General features: G+C 43.2%; 1 pseudogene; it reads left to right on the forward strand.

The window, feature by feature from the left end:
* The first annotated feature begins 11,231 nt into the window (after positions 1-11,231).
* LOC109556856 (small ribosomal subunit protein uS2-like) lies at positions 11,232-12,442 on the forward strand (annotated as a pseudogene).
* Positions 12,443-15,201: the final 2,759 nt, after the last annotated feature.

The following is a 15,201-nucleotide window of genomic DNA, read 5'->3' on the forward strand; positions in this document are numbered from 1 at the left end:
CTACTCATCGCTCTATTGTAATGCATATTTCTCAGTCTTCAAGTTGGTGATCTCAGAACAAAGGTCACTCAGATTTACAGGAAGTAGAGGAAAATGCCCCAGTAGACAAATTTCTGATCATCAAGGGTGTAAGAATATCATTCTCAAAGCCTTTAGCAATAGAAGTTTCTTTCCCTACACTTCTGTCTCTGACATGAAACTCTTACTCTTTTTAAAAAATGTTTATCTTTTAAATATGAAAGAACTCCATATCCATTAAGAAAAATTGAAAAGTAGAGAAAAGCAGAAAACAACAAAACAGTTTTCAGAGTTTCACTATGCAAACAATGTCTGTAACGTTTTGGGTATGAATTACTCTCTGATTTATGGACTTAAATAAAAACCAGTCAACAGCACATGCTGTCAGCTAAAATCAGAGCCAGATTCCACAGAAAATATATAGGTGGATTTCATAGTTGGTTCCTGTGCACACAGGTAGGAAGCATCTACCTACAGGCAATTCTGGCAGATCTGGGGAGGGGGAGATGCATTAACAGAAAGGGTGAATTAGCACCGCTGGGTGCCTTTGCTTGATCTTATGGAGCTTTCTCTGTTGCCAATCACTGTTCTGTTCTCTTCAAATCCCCTGGAGCCATGACAAGCCTCAGGCTTCCGGTTCCCATTCATGCAATTACTGATCAACCCTCTCAGGATGTAGTGATGGACAGGAACTTCTTCCTAAAAAATCTGAGGGCCTCTCCAGCAGTCTCATGACCTTCACCACTGGTTTCCTTGACTGAACTGGCCTTGAGCTGTCATATTTGAACTTTAGTTGACAGTATGACACTCTTCCTTGGGCCCTTAGTGGCAACCCTAGCATCATCACTTGTTACTTACTGTAATGAGACAAACAACTTCTCAGAATGGAAAGATCATGGCAGAAACATGATGGCTTGCTGAAGTCAATAAGCAGATATATGCAGCTTTCAGGCTGATTACAGGGGACCATCAGGATGTCCTCATCTGTGTGGAATGACCAGGCCCGAGAAAAAGCATACACTGACTTCTCAACACTGGAATGGATCTTTACATGTGTATATATATTTGTTTTACTTAAGGTAGAAATTATTTCTGGGTCCAGAGGAATGAATCACTGCTGTAACTAAACAAGGCTTACACTCTAGGAGGCCCTGTGCTAATTGCTGAAGGCGTAAAGACACATGTGACAGTCCAGTTAGGGAGGGACCCATGCACCTGTGCGGACGGAAAGGATTTTAATATTTATGGAATGCTCCCTCTGTGCTGGGTGATGTGGTAGGTGTTTTGTAAAATTAACACGTTTAATCTCAACAAAGTGTCAGTTAGAGAATATTTCTTTTCATTTTGTAGAATAAGAAACTGAGGCTCAGAAAGTTATTTACTTCCCTAACTCCAGCTGGAATTTTTAACAAAAACTCAAAACTCACATCGCAGTCAGTTTTCTGGAGCAGCATTTCAGTGTGGATGGGCAGGGTTTGGGAGTTTGACCTCCTTGTCGTCTGCCTTGCCTTGCTTACTGCGTCAGCCAGGGTCCAACAGCCATACCACCCCAGTCTTCATCCTCCTTTCCTGATGATGCGAAGGAAGAAATGGTGGCATGAATGGGATGTGTACACTTAGAGGGTCTTGTGTTCCTACTAGTGATGTGACTTCAAGTTCACGTCTTGATATTTCTGAGCTCTGGTTCCTCCTCCGTACACTGGTGCAATGTCTGCCGTGTAGGGTTAAGATTACGCATCTTGAGTTATAAGTGGCTCATACTGCACATGGAGCATTTCAACACTCAATAAACGTTAGCTCTTGTGCCTTCACTGCTTCACCAGCATAGACCTATATGGTCAGCACTGTGCCATGTCCTAAAATACTCTCTATTTTTTCTGTGTTTATCTTTGTCCCCTGAAAACCATTCCCTTCCCTATCTGGCTGTAAATTCTTTGAGGGGAAAAAAAAACATGTTACATATTAACATCTTTCGTAGTGTGTGACCCATAGCAAACATGAAAAATCAAATACTTAAACCCAAATATTTGATTGATTGATTGATTGATTTGTTGACAGCGCGTTCTCACTGCTAGGTGATGGGCTAACACGAGAGAAATGGAGCCAGCCAGTTTATCCAATGACTGGCTGTGAAAGTCCTGTTAAATTTTTAGGAAATTTGTGATCCAGTCATTAAATGATGGGTGGCTTAAAATTTGCTGTAGTAGGAGCATTTATACCACAGAAACTGCCAAACCCTACAAAGAAGGGATTCACTTCACCCCCACACCCAAACACACATACAGAGCCAGCATGTACCAGGTCTCCTGATAGTGTAATTTCTCACGCTTCATCATTTTAAAGAAACTCCCAGATGATGCTTAGCTTGATTTTATGAAAGCAGAAACTTGTAGAGTGTTTGAAGACTCCTTATACTAATAAGATTTCCAATTTTAAAATTGGAAATTTAAAGATCTCACTTACTTCAATCTGCCTCCAGTGTAGAAGAATCTTCTTTAAACAATCTTGATGGATGCCACGGGTATGGCAGTCTATCTCATGGATAGCTCCAAAAATTCTGCTTCATGATGGTCTGGTCCGATCTTTCCTGTAACTTGCACTCATTGTTCTTGGATTTGCTGGTATTTTGTAGAAATAGATGGGGAAACAGTGGAAACAGTGTCAGACTTTATTTTTTTGGGCTCCAAAATCACTGAAGATGGTGACTGCAGCCATGAAATTAAAAGACGCTTACTCTTTGGAAGGAAAGTTATGACCAACCTAGATAGCATATTCAAAAGCAAAGACATTACTTTGCCAACAAAGGTTCGTCTAGTCAAGGCTATGGTTTTTCCAGTGGTCATGTATGGATGTGAGAGTTGGACTGTGAAGAAGGCTAGTGCCGAAGAATTGATGCTTTTGAACTGTGGTGTTGGAGAAGACTCTTGAGAGTCCCTTGGACTGCATGGAGATCCAACCAGTCCATTCTGAAGGAGATCAGCCCTAGGATTTCTTTGGAGGGAATGATGGTAAAGCTGAAACTCCAGTACTTTGTCCACCTCATGAGAAGAGTTGACTCATTGGAAAAGGCTCTGATGCTGGGAGGGATTGAGAAGGGGACGACAGATAATGAGATGGTTGGATGGCATCACTGACTCGATGGACGTGGGTCTGGGTTAACTCTGGGAGTTGGTGATGGACAGGGAGGCCTGGCGTGCTGCGATTCATGGAGTCGCAAAGAGTCAGACACGACTGAGCGACTGAACTGAACTGTAGCAAAGTATAATGTCTTTACTCTCCAAGCGATAGAGTTGAGCACAGCTATCATGTCATAGCTGTCATGACTTCTTTTGTCAGCCTGTGTGGCCTTCGTTTTCTCATCATTAAGACCCCTTTCTTAGTAAAGAACCCGACTGCCAGGGCAGGAAACGAAAGAGACATGGGTTCTGTCCCTGGGTCAAGAAGATCCCCTGGAGTAGGAAATGTCAACCCATTCCTGTATTGCCTGGAAAATTCCATAGACAGAGGACACTGGTGGGCTACATGTAGTCCACGGGGCCACAAAGAGTCGGACATGACCTTGCAACTGAGCAGCAGTGGCAGCGTTGTAGTTATCCAAAACTGAACAAAATACTCTAGATTTGGCCAGTTTAGTACCAAAAAGCGAGACTGCTGCTTTATATGATATTTTTCCACAAGTGTATTTCATATTTAGTTAAAAAAAAAGAATTCTTTTTCATGCGTATTATTTTCAAGTCAGGCTACATGTCCCACTCTTTGTGACCCCATGGACTATATGTAGCCCGCCAGGCTCTTCTGTCCATGGAATTGTCCAGGCAAGAATCCTGCAGTGGGTTACCATTCCTTCTCCAGGGGATCTTCCCAACCCAGGGATCAAACCCGGATCTCCTGGATTGCAGGCAGATTCTTTATCGTCTGAGGCACTAGGGATCTACATAATTCATTTCATGAACTTAGCACTTTACATTATACTTATATGTAATGATACTTATATGTAATGTTCTCATTACTGATGCATTTTTATTGAGTACTGATTTTGGTAGCCATCATATTCATCCAAATAATTTTTAAGTTTTGTGACCTCCCCTATAGACCTTTCCATAGATAAATTTTCAAGATTAATGCAAATATTCAGCCCATTGTGATTTATCCCATGACTATTATCCAACACAACTTTCTGAAATTTGTCTTCAAGGATATCATGAGAAGTTTTGTCCATTAGTTTGTTGAAATCAGGCATGTTTATATAATTCCCTAGATTTGTCAGTGTAACAATTTCATCCAAAACAGTAATGACATTGATATGGTAAGCCTTGTTTTTAGTGAACTCAGCCAGTTTCTTGTATTCATTTATTTGTTTTCTAGTTTGCTTGTAAGTGCTATATTTAATAATTGATTCTAGAATTTCATACTGAGAAAAACTTACCAGTCAGTAGTTTCTGATAGCCACCTTTTCCTGTTTGTTGTAATTCAGAATGACATTTTCTTAATACTTGATCTGTCCTTTAGTGCACTTCTATCCAATAGAAACACGAGAAAACCATAAAAATGAACTGTTGACATAATTTTAAAATTTCTAATAGCCACATTAAATAGCTAAAAAGAAACAGGCAAATTAAAAAAAAAAATTCTTTATTTACTTTATATTTTGGCCGTGCTGAGTATTTGTTGCTCTGTGCAGGCTTTCTTTAGTTAAGTGCACAGATTTTTCATTGTGGCAGCTTCTCTTGTTTCAGAGCATGGGCTCTAGAGTGCACAGGCTTCAGCAGTTGTGGCCCACGGGCTTAGTTGCATGTGGGATCTTCCTGGACCAAGATTTGAACCTGTGTCTCCTGCACTGGCATGCAGATTCTTTGCCAATGGACTACCAGGGAAGTCTGATAAACAAGTAAAATTAATTTTAACTCTGAATGGTTATCATTTCAGTATATAACCTATATAAAATTATTGGGATAGTTTACCTTTTTCATACTAAGTCTTCCAAATCTAGAGTGTGTTTTATACTTGTAATAAATCTTAATACATATATGCCAGCCACATTTCAAGGGCTCAAAAGGCTCATGTAGCCAGCAGTATCATATTGAGTCATGCAAGGATAGAGTTCTACTTATTGCAAGTGACTGGACATTATTGTTGCTATTATTGTTCTTATGGTGTACTCTATTATCTTGTATTTCATTCCTGTTTTCATACTTATTCTTTCCTTTTCAACATGAAGGGCTCACACAGAGTCAGGAAGGCAAGAGCTAAAGAGAGGTGGAACAGCCTCACTTTCTCTTTGTCTGTTAATGTTAATGAGGGTACCTTTTACAGTGAAACATGGTAAAGAAAACTTGTTAAGGGCAACAACATCCCCTAGCCCACAGCTCTCCCTAGGACCACAAAATGGGTATGTTACAAAGGCCTGGGAGCTAATTGTCTCCAGATGTTTGCAAAGCAAGCAAGACCAAAAGGTGGAAACTGAAATTTCTAAACACTTAATAAGGAGCTGATGGAACCAAGGCCCCAGGGTTGGCTCAGCAATAAGTGAAACACAGAGACCCTATTTGTTCAGAGGGACTTCAAAGTCCCCTATAAAATCCCAGGAAAGGTGAGAGGCAAAGACACTGCAGAGGACTCTGCAGCATTCCTGCAAACTCAAACTGAAGACTGACTTGAGATGCTTCCCCTGGTGCTTAAGAGAAGACTTGGGGGCAGATCTGGAGAGCAGATGTTTCACTTTTGTTGATGCCCATTCTTACACATAGTACATTTATAGAGGATATAGGCCTTTCTCTAATGAGGACAAAGAGGACAAAGCAATTAAACATTCAGTTTAAAAAAAAAAAAAGGGGGGCAAATGCCTTATCCGTACTACATACTACTCTAGACCCAAACCATACAGTTGCTGATGAGATATCAGATCAGATCAGATCAGATCAGTCGCTCAGTCGTGTCCGACTCTTTGCGACCCCATGAATCGCAGCACGCCAGGCCTCCCTGTCCATCACCAACTCCCGGAGTTCACCCAGACTCACGTCCATTGAGTCAGTGATGCCATCCAGCCATGTCATCCTCTCTCGTCCCCTTCTCCTCCTGCCCCTAATCCCTCCCAGCATCAGAGTCTTTTCCAATGAGTCAACTCTTCGCATGAGGTGGCCAAAGTACTGGAGTTGCAGCTTTAGCATCATTCCTTCCAAAGAAATCCCAGGGCTGATCTCCTTCAGAATGGACTGGTTGGATCTCCATGCAGTCCAAGGGACTCTCAAGAGTCTTTTCCAACACCACAGTTCAAAAGCATCAATTCTTTGGCGCTCAGCCTTCTTCACAGTCCAACTCTCACATCCATACATGACCGCAGGAAAAACCATAGCTTCGACTAGACAAACCTTTGTTGGCAAAGTAATGTCTCTGCTTTTGAATATGCTATCTAGGTTGAGACATAGCAGATCCAAATAAACTTGGCCTTACTTATCTTTGTTTTTTTTTCCTTCCCTCTCTTTAACAGTGGGACAAAGAACAAGAAGGTTTGTCTAAGATCATACTTATGAATGCTGATGGTGAAGCTGAAGCTCCAATACTTTGACCACCTGATGTGAAGAGCTGACTCACTGGAAAAGATCCTGATGCTGGGAAACATTGAGGGCATGAGGGCCAGGGGGAGACAGAGGATGAGATAGTTGGATGGCATGATCAACTCAGTGGACATGAGTCTGGGCAAACTCTGGGAGATAGTGAAGGACAGGGAAGCCTGGTATGCTGCAGTCCATGGGGTCACAAGGGGTTGGACATGAGTGAGCGACTGAACAACAACAACAAATAATTACGGGGGAGGAAAGAAGATCAAATAATCAAGTGTGGTATCATTTGAAAGTCTGATAAGTTATCTCTTTGGTCACCAGTTACCTGGAAGGAGAAAGTTTTCTAGGATCCAATCCTATAGCTGTTTTTTTGTTTTATTTTGTTTGTTTTTTTCATTGTTAATCACTGCGACCTGTCAGGTACGCACTGTTTGTCTTTCATATCTTTCTCTGGGATTCAAAGAAAGAATGAAATAATACCAGCTAAAAAGCAAGACATGAAAAGTGATCACATGCGCCCCAGGGACTTCCTTGGTGGCCCAGGGGCTAAGATCCCAAGCTACCCAATGCAGGGGGCCTGGGTTCATTCCCTGGTTGGGGTACTAGACCCCACATGCTGCAAACCGAAAGATCTCGCATGCTACAATGAAGTTAGAAGAGTCTCCATGCCAACTAAGACCTGGTGCAAGCAAATAATTAAAATATTTTTTTAAAAATTGACCCCACTCAGTTCAGTCACTCAGTAGTGTCTGACTCTTTGTGACCCCATGGACTGCAGCACACCAGGCTTCCCTGTCCATCACCAACTCATGCCCAACTCACGTCCATTGACATGGTGATGCCATCCAACCATCTCATCTCTGTCATCCCTATCTCCTCCTGCCTTCAATATTTACCTGCATCAGTGACCCCACTACCTAGGCAAAATAACTGCCATGGAGGATGGAAGAGAAATAAAACTCATTAAAATTCATTAAAACTCAGAGTTTTTTCAGTTTTTAGTTTTAAGAGAGGAAAAACAGGCAGTTCTGGTGTTAGAGAGTTCTGGTGTTGCCTCTGATCTGAGGCAAAATCCCATATCTCCTTGGAGAATCCGAACAAAATGGTTTCCCCCTCACCATTTTTTCCCCGGTTTTATTAAGATACAATTGACATACAGCACAGTATAAGTTTAAGGTGAACAGCATGATCATTTGACTTACATACATCATGAAATAATTACCATAGTATATTCAGTGAACCCTTTAAAAAAAAAAATAGAATTATGTCCATTGCATTCACAATATATTGGTAAGTCAAATGTATAGTCTCTGAACTGAGGCCTAGGTTGGATTCCCAGCTCAGCCAGCCACTCACTCAATGTGTAACATCTTAACCCCTCTTGAGTTTCAGTTTCCTTATCTATAAACAGAGCACTGGGGGATGGGGGAATAGGGAGTGGAGAGAACTTCCTTCCTAGGATTATTCTGAGGATTAGCAAAGGCAGTGAATGCAAAGCACTGACTTTTCATAGCCCAGTCCTGGCACAGGGTAAGAGATAACTAATGACACCCAAGGTGACAGCCACTGACTATTCACCACCCCATCTTCCATTCACCACTTCTCCTGTACAAAGATGTCTTTTTGGTATTCACAGCCTTCAGTAGATTGCATTATTGGCAGGCAGATTCTTTTCCTTCCTTCACACAAAGGGCAGTTCATCAGGATTGTTCCCTGTGCTAATTTTCTTCATTAAGAAAAAGAACTTGGTGAATTCCTTCAGTCTGAGCATTTGCTGAAGTATGGCTCTCTGAAACGGCTTTCTGAGCTGGATCCTTGGCTAAAGCACCCTGTAGCTCTGCTGCCCTCACTTCCCCTTCCTAGGACTTTTGTGCATATGACCAATCCTCACAATAACGCATTTCATAAAGTCATGATTTGACAAGAAAAAGATAAATGTAAACATTATACAGACAAACACTGGGAGGAGAAACATCTGGATGTCCACTGCTTGCTTCCTGTTGAGAGAGTTTGGGAACTTGGGGATTTTAACAGTCGGACAGGGCTAATTTTGGAAACAACTTCACATTTGTACAAAAAGGAAAAGCACATATTTATTACACTTCACTCATCCAGTGAGGGAAGTTGGTGGTCATCTTCCCAGGCCTCTCTGAGAACAAAAGGGATAGAATTGGAAACCCAGAGAGGTTTTCTCTTCCCTTTCCATCCTCTCACTTCCAGGGCACACCTTCTCCTTGCATGACTCCGAGTTCCTTGCTTTCTAACTTTCTTTCTTACATTCAGTTTCTTCGAAGGTTCTGGAAGTCCTGACTTGATTCTGGCTTTACCACTGATGGATCTCTTACTCGGTCTAAGCCTCAGTTTCCTCTTTTGAAAATAAAATTACTCATAGTAGTAATAGTAATAGCAGTCATAGCAATAATAAGTACTAACCCTCCAATTTCATAAGATTGTGTAGATCAAGTCTCTTCCTCCTCCTCCCAGTTCCCAGAATACTTGATGTTCTTTCTTGCTTCTATATCTTTTAATATGAGGTTTCTCTTTTTCCCTCCCTAGAAAACTATGACTCACTCTTTCAGACCTAGCCGAATATTACTGATGCAGTGAGAGATTCTTTGTCTCTCTCTCACAGGTATTAAAAATAATAGTTCAGGGGACATTTAGTAACAGGGAAAATTTTGAAATACATCTTTAAGTAAGAAAAAGCAAGTTATAGAATATATGATCCAAATTATGTATTGTATTGAGTTAGCTAAAAAGGTCATTTGGGTTTTTCCATAACATCTTACAGAAAAACTAGAACATTCTTTTTGGTCATCCCAATATTATATATATATTTAAATTTATTTAACAAGATGGTAAATGGGGCTTCTCTTGTTGTGGACTTTGGGCTACAGCTACAAAACTGAAAGAACCTTCATATTGTAAAGAGGAGATGCTAGGGACATACGCAGATGTTATTAAAAAATTGACCAGATAGCCTCGCAACACCCACACACACACACACAGACACTCACACATACACACTTGAAAGTGTTAGTTGCTCAGTTATGTCTAGCTCTTTGCAACCCCATGGATCATAGCCTGCCAGGCTCCTCTGTCCATGGAATTTCCCAGGCAAGAATATTAGAGTGGGTTGCCATTTCCTTCTCCAGGGGTTCTTCCCAACCCAGAGATCAAACCTGGGTTTCCTACATTTCAGGCAGATTTCTTTACTGTCTGAACTACAAGAGAAGCCCTCCACTACCTACATAAGAAACGATAAGAAACTCAAATTCAATTTGCTTAAGTATGAATTTCTTACTAATGAGTTGTTGGCTGAATAGAAAGTGTTGTGTCATCTCTTCCATTCCCCATGAGTTGCTTACTTCTCAGGCCAAGTGGTTCCTGGAGAACCACTCCAGGAAACTGAGGCTGCCTGCAAGAAGGGGAGCCTGGCTTCTCCCTTTCTCAGGATGCTGACTGAGTTACAGACACTCTCAGGCCCACCAAGGTGCTGCCTCCCAAGCAGAAAAGAGTAAGAAAGCTCTTAGGAGGTTGACACATGATCCCTTCCCTAGAGGCGGTAGGGGGCACATGTGAACCCAGCGAGCCCTGTCTGGGCACCCTGAAGGTGGGAGTCAGAGGAGCAGCAGGCCACAGCAGGGTAAGGAGAAAAAGCAGCAGAGGATCAATGATGCCAATGATGCCAAGGACCAATGATGCTATTTAGGATGGAAGGGAGACCTCAGTTTTCCACAGGCCAAAAAGACATTTTGAAGGTAACTGGACCTAAAGCTCCTTGAAGGTCACCCTAGCAGAAAATGGCGGTAGAGTGACTGCAAAAGCTGAGAGTGGAGGAAGGCAGGACATCAGCTGTGTTGTGTGTCACACAAATATCAGGGGCTGCGCAGTATGTAGTTGTCCGGGTGCCTCCTAGTAATCCACACAACCAGTCAAAGACCAGGGTGTGGAAGCCTCCAGAGACAAGCAGGAGGAGCCTGGGAGACGTGAAACAGCAGCCGCAGCACTAAGGAAGGATGTTTCTCTCTTCCTCTTCCCTTCTCTTTACCCCACATCTGGAGATCTAGTAGAAGCAAGGAGAACACACCCAGGCGTTACACTTCTCACTCCCCACTGAAGATTCCTGCCAGTGACTCAGAACTGTATCGAGATTTGCAAATCCAGGGATGTTGGGAAGAGCAGAAATTTTAAATTGGGAGTGAAATAGAAACTTTGCCTTAGGCTAAATGAAATGATGTAATAACTGAAAGTGACTTTTTTTCTTCTAGATCCATGTTGCTTTCAAGAGCACATTCCTGTTGATAGATGAAAAAAACTTCAGACTTGCTAATGAAAGATAGGGCTTCCAAGGTGGCCTTAGTGGTAAAGAACCTGTCTGCCAATGCAGGAGACGTAAGAGACACAGGTTCTAGGTTGGGAAGATCCCCTGAAGGAGGGCATGGCAACCCATTCCAGTTTTCTTGCCTGGAGAATCCCATGGACAGAGGAGCCTGGCGGGCTACAGTCCATGGGGTCGCAGAGTTGGACAAGACTGAAGCAACTTAGCACACAAGCAATGAAAGCTAATGCAGTCTTTGCTCACTTATCCAGAGAGCAGTCCATACAGAATTGTCCTGGGTTCTTGGTATAACTTAAAGGGAAATGTTCACAATGTCCAGAGCTCTTCATGTCCTTCAGATGAAGTGGGAGGATGTCCTCAAATTCCAAGCAGCAGGAACCCACTTAGGTGGCACCAACTGTGACTCCCAAATGGAATAGTATATCTACTAGAGGAAAAGGGATGACGTCTACATTCTAGATCTGAAGGGGGCCTGGGAGGAGCTTCTGCAGATGGCTTGTGCCATTGTTACCATTTAAAAACCAGCTGACCAGTGTCACATCCTTCAGGAACACAGGCCAGAGGGCTGTGCCGAAGTTTGCTGCTGCCACTGCAGCCGCTCCTCCTGCTGCCCACTTCACTCCCAGAACCTTCACTAATCAGACCCAGGCAGCCTTCTGGGGCCGTGTCTTCTGGTGGTCACTGATCCCAGAGCTGACAAGCAGCCTCCCATGAAGGTGTTGTGTGTTAATCCACGGACCACTGCGCCCTGTATACAGACTCTCCATCTGTGCCCTGTGATCACTGACATCCTTAAAGCAAGAAGGAAGCTTACTCAGTGGGTCTGAGGAGATTGATGCTGGCCCAGAAAGTTCTGCATGCACGTGGTACCACCATCCTGGCTGCACACCTATGGGAGGTCACGCCTCATCTCTGCTTCTATAGGGGGCTGGAGAGATGGAAAAGAATGAGTAGTACATGCTGAGAAGGCCACAGGGAAGAACATCAGGGTGCACGGACCACTCCAGCTCCCAAGTTCATGACTACTCCACCTGAGGTCACAGATGGGTCTGCAGGCACAGGCACCTCTGTGCCTGCCCAGCGGGTCCTGTAGAAGACGGGAGTCCTCAGCCACCACTGTGGACTGGTCTACTGGTCTACAGGTCCCAATGCTCAGGTGACTGAATGGGTAGGAACAACCACTTGGTGGTCCTAAGCTGCTCTTCCCTAGGCTCTTACACAGAAACCAGAGATAAGATTAGCAGTAAAGAGATTCTTAAAAAAAAAAAAAAAAAAAAGATAAAAGGATGTAATGCAGTCTCTAGGTTTGAAATTCTTCCAGGTAAATATTCTGTGGATTCTGCTAGTCGAATTTTTGGGACCACTTTTTCCTTCTCAAGGTATTTCCCCTTTTCCTCCCTATTTCTGCGATGACATCTGGGTTTAGGCAGCAGTTTACACATCCTCTTCACAATGGGAAGGGACGTCTCTAATCTACGCACTGTGTCCTCATTTTACAGATAAGAAAGGGAAGGTGGAGTAGCCTGTTGAGGGCACCTAGCTGGTGGGGTGAACAGCTGCCTCCGTGGTGAGCAGAGGTTGACATATACAAGTGTAAGCGAATCTGGTGGATGGTTTGGGCAATTGACATGTCACAGCAGAAAAATGAAGAGCACGCTGGCTGGGTTTGGATGGCAGGGTGCCAGATCTTGGCACACTTATCAGGATACTCTCAGATTCACATAACACACACCAGCCTAACACACTGGGGTCATTTCTATCTTTCTGGAAAACAGACATGGTCCAGTAAAGGACATAGGACTTCACATGCTTCAATATAAAATTGGTACTATTTGTTCTGCTAGCGTATTCCTCATTCAACTATTAGTATCTATTTCATGTGTTTTACATATAAGGTAAAATTCTAGGTACTAAGGATAAAGAAAAACAACGCAGATGGTCCCTGTTCTTATTGAGCTTTTATTCTAAAAAGGAAGGGAGAGGTCCCATATGAGGGGCTTCTCTGCTGCCGCCACGATGCGCCATGTCACCTCCTACCTGCTGGCTGTCCTCGCTGGCAATTCCTCTCCCACCACTAAGGAAGGACATCAAGAAGATCCTTGATAGCATGGGCACTGATGGCTCAACAAGATCATCAGTGAGCTGAACAGAAAAAAATATTGAGGACATCATTTCCCAGGGCGTCAGCAAGCTGGCCAACGTGCCCACTGGCAGGGCTGTGGCTGTCTTCACTGCCCAGGATCTGCAGCTCCTGCTGCATGTTTGGCCCCAGGGCAGAGCAGAGAAGAAGGCAGAGTCAGAGCACTCAGTTGACGATTTATTTGACTAGAGTCCTGTGTGTGTGCTCAGTCACTTCAGTCGTGTCCAACTCTGTGACCTTATGGACTGTAGCCTGCTAGGCTCCTCTGTCCATGGGGATTCTCTAGGCAAGAATACTGGAGTGGGTTGCCATGCCCTCCTCCGGGGGATCTTCCCAAGCCAGGGATGGAACCCAAGTCTCTTACATCTCCTGCATTGGCAGGCGGATTCTTTATCACTAGTGCCACCTGGGAAGCCCAACTAGAGTCCTGCTCCCCTGCAAATAAAACCCTTTTTCATGTAAAAAAAAAAGGGGGGGTGTGTGTGGAGAGAATGAAAACTAATTGTGCAATGAATGCCCTATTGCATTTTTTGGTAAGTGCTCTGATAGAGAAATTTAGCACCCTATGAGACCATAAAATAGGACAGGTCTATTTGGTGAGTCAGAGAATCTTTTCTTTTCTTGAGGGAATGGCCTTTGAGCTAAGCTAGAAAAGATGAATGGAAGCTAGCCAAGGGGAAGGGTAGTGCTATAAGAATGTTCTAGATTACCTGAGCTAGTCCTATTGAGACAGGGCAGGGCTCGAGCACAGACTTAAAAAAAGAGCTGGGGTGACTGCACAGTGGTAAGATCAGTTGTATGAGATTATAGATTGAGTAGATATTAGATTCTGTCCATGGTCCACAAGGCAGTGCGTGCAGGAAGAATCAGACTGGGCGTTTCCTGGGAAGACACAGGAAAAGGAAGAACTAGCCCAAATAGAACTGTATCATTTCCACATTTCAATGTGATATGACAGACAATTCACCTAATAGTACTTAAAACTGAGGTGAGCAAACTTTTTCTGTTAAGGGCCAGCTAGTAAATAGGCTTAGAGGCCCAGCTGTCTCTGTGGCAACCTTTCAGCTCTGCAGGTATAGCACAAAAGTAGTCAGAGACAGTATGTGAATACAGGAGCACAGCTGTGTCCCAATAAAGCTTTATTTATTGCCTATGGGCTGCAGTTTGTTGATCCTCAGCATAAAATAACATATTTAAGGTTCACTTAGCAAGAGGTATATAGCGGTGAGTGGTTTTAGGGTTAGTTCAGCAACAGTTTGGAGAAGGCAAAGCTACCCATTCCAGTATTCTGGCCTGGAGAATTCCATGGACTGTATAGTCCATGGGGTCACAAAGAGTTGGACACAACTGAGCGACTTTCACTTCACAGCAACAGAACGAGGCAACCAACTGGAGAATCACATGCTTTTCTATGGTCTTCTGAGCATATAAAACCAGATCCTCCCTGAGTTTTTGCCTTTACTTTTAAAGGCAAGTTCATCAAATTAATAGTTGAGGGGACAGATCCTTGAAGAAATTCACTGAGAAGTTTCTTAAGGGGGACAACTCAGGGTTTTTTGTTGTTTTTTTTTTTTTAGTTTATTTTTAACTGGAGTATAGGAGATCCAACCAGTTAATCCCAAAGGAAATCAACCCTGAATACTCATTGAAAGGACTGATGCTGAAGCTGAAGCTCCAATACTTTGGCCACCTGATATTAACAGCCGACTCATTGGAAAAGATCCTGATGCTGGAAAAGATTGAAGGTAAAGGAAGAGGGCATCAGAGGATGAGATTGTTAGATAGCATCATCAGCTCAATGGACATCAACTCGGGCCAACTCTGAGAGATAATGAGGGATAGGGAAGCCTGGTGTACTTCAGTCAATGGGGTTGCAAAGAGTAGGACATGACTTAGCGACTGAACAACAACATAATTGCTTTACAATACTGTGTTGGTTTCTGTCGTACAATAACGTGAATCAGTCACAAGTATACATATATCTCCTCCTGCTCGAGCATCTCTCCCCTGCCGCTCCCCACCCCTCTAGGTCATCATGTCACCTAGCGGAGCTCCCTGTGTTAAACAGCAATTTCCCACTAGCTATCTGGTTTACACGTGATAATTATATGTTTCAATACCACCCTCTCAATTCATCCCAT

The sequence above is a fragment of the Bos indicus genome, chromosome 3 (assembly GCF_029378745.1).
Source record: "Bos indicus isolate NIAB-ARS_2022 breed Sahiwal x Tharparkar chromosome 3, NIAB-ARS_B.indTharparkar_mat_pri_1.0, whole genome shotgun sequence".
In the NCBI taxonomy this organism is placed as follows: domain Eukaryota; kingdom Metazoa; phylum Chordata; class Mammalia; order Artiodactyla; family Bovidae; genus Bos; species Bos indicus.